This window comes from Brassica napus, unplaced genomic scaffold (assembly GCF_020379485.1).
Source record: "Brassica napus cultivar Da-Ae unplaced genomic scaffold, Da-Ae ScsIHWf_2333;HRSCAF=3009, whole genome shotgun sequence".
NCBI classification, from domain to species: domain Eukaryota; kingdom Viridiplantae; phylum Streptophyta; class Magnoliopsida; order Brassicales; family Brassicaceae; genus Brassica; species Brassica napus.
In genome coordinates, this window is record NW_026015705.1 from 23,587 (window position 1) to 25,726 (window position 2,140).

Consider the following 2,140-nt stretch of genomic DNA (forward strand, 5'->3'; position numbering starts at 1 on the left):
CAGTGGTAAGGGGAAGGATCTAAGATGTCACCAAATTTTAAGTTCGATCCATTTGTCATGCGAAATTAAGTCATATTTTTCTGGTCACATTCCACGGATATAGACTATTGCATTTCAGTTCATTTGAATACCCGAGAGAAGATTTTCGGTCCATTGAATATCCGGAAGAAGGTAAATCCGTGGGATGTACCTCACACCCGAATGTTAGGTCTGTGTTTTTAATAGATGCATCTTTAATTTTTTTTCTTGAAAAAAAAATAATTAACACATAAAAAGGAGAAATTTCCTATGATATACCTAAAAAAGTTTTTATCACAAATATAAACCTCAAATATCAAAATGACCAAAATGTTTTATTAAGGGGTGTATTTGGGTTTATGATTTATATTTAGGGTTTAGAGTTTATGATTTACGGTTTAGAGTTAAGGGGTGGAGTTTTGAGGGTATGATTTTAAATTTAAAAACTAAAAAAATATTAAAATTTTCAAAATAAAAAAATCTATTTTGGTTATTTTGGTTTTTGAACTCTATTTTATGACATAAAAAAAAAAGTCTTTGAGAGAATTGCCCTGTTTTATAGCCAAATGAGATTTTGTCTGTACTTCATTTTTACGTGATCGATTCGATGATTAAGGCTCTTAGGCCTTTTTAAATTCTTATTTCTTCAGGCCCATTTACGATCCAAACATAACCAGCACTTCCATCTCTCATCTCCTCTCTCATAGCTTCACTCGTCATCAGAAGCTTCCCTTCTCTTCTTACAAATCGCATTTCACTCCTTTTCACGATACAGATGCTCCCGCATACCAAATTTGATTTCTTTGGCAGAGAATCATACACGTAGATGAATTAAAGACCCTATGTTTCTTCGGGTCAAGAGTTGCATTCAAACTGTTCGTTGAAATTCCCAATAGAGAAGTCGCTTCCAAATGTTGGGTAATGTACATCACATAACAAGGCATCTAAACTCTCTACTCTGTTTCAGGGCAAGCCCAGGTCGCTTCTCCCGTTCAGTCAATGCCCTGTTTCATTCTTCTGTTGGTTCCCAAGAAGAAGCACTGCCTTGCGAATGGTACAGAAACAACTCTCGGTTCTGACAAAACTAACACGTGCGTTGCAAGACGTTGATTTAGTCGATGGGAAGCTCGAGGACATCAATGGCGTAATCGTCTATGATGACGCTATCAAACAAAAGATGCAAGCTTTCAAGTCTTTAGCTAGAATCTTCGTTGGGTCTCCTTCACTTCAGCAGAAGCTCAAGCAACAGGGACGAGGGCGCTTAGCTTTCGGTACTGCAAGCGAAAGAGAGCCGTTTCTGGTGAATTCACTGACCAAAGTTTGCAACTTTCTTGACATCTCTTCGCAGCAGAGGAAGATGGTGAGGTGCACAGTGTGTTCGCAGGTGACTCAGTATCGTATCTGGAGAGGTGCTCTCGAAGATATACTGAATAATCTCAAGGAAGAAGTTGATTGGTTACTCGAACATAGCGAGGAGAAGAAGACACAAGGCGCGAAGTTGGGCCAGCAAGTGATTTTGTCTTGCCTCAAGTTCTTATCCGAGTCATCGGTTTCTTATGAAGTCGAGAGCTCGACTTCTTGGATGCGGCCTGTGCCAGCTCGTTACGCAAAGGCGAGCGCCTCTGCGAAGTGGGAAGATGTTCTCGACATGGTGAATGATCTGAGAAGGTACCTCCTCGAGCATGACTTTTACCATCTGGAGAAGCTTTTGTCGATGAAAGAAGGGCTTCTACAGATCAAAGACGTGTTTCTGGACAACACTATTGATTCAGAGAGGTTAGACACCAAGAGCACCTCGTGCATAGAGCTTTCGAAGATGCTGGGAAGTCCTTCGCCTTGTTTGTTCACTCTCCTCGTGTATTTTCTCTACGGCAGTGTGCGTGACATCGAGGTTGATCTCTGCGGAGGGTTCTACAAGGAGGAGAAGGGAGTTCTTTTGCTTGAGCAGGGAGGTCTTGACCTCAGCGGATGAGAAAATGGTTCGGAGAGGGGTTAAGCAGTTAGATAGCTTTAGGTCTGTTTGAGTTTGTGGGGTGGGAGACAGCAGGAATGAAAGAGACTCTTAACCTGCAAGGACATTTATGGTGCCTTGGGAGCTGAAGAAAGACCATCACTATCGTGG

General features: G+C 41.4%; 1 pseudogene; it reads left to right on the forward strand.

Annotated features, from left to right (window-relative positions):
* The first annotated feature begins 687 nt into the window (after positions 1 to 687).
* Positions 688 to 2,133, forward strand: LOC111207851 (annotated as a pseudogene).
* The last annotated feature ends 7 nt before the right edge of the window (positions 2,134 to 2,140 follow it).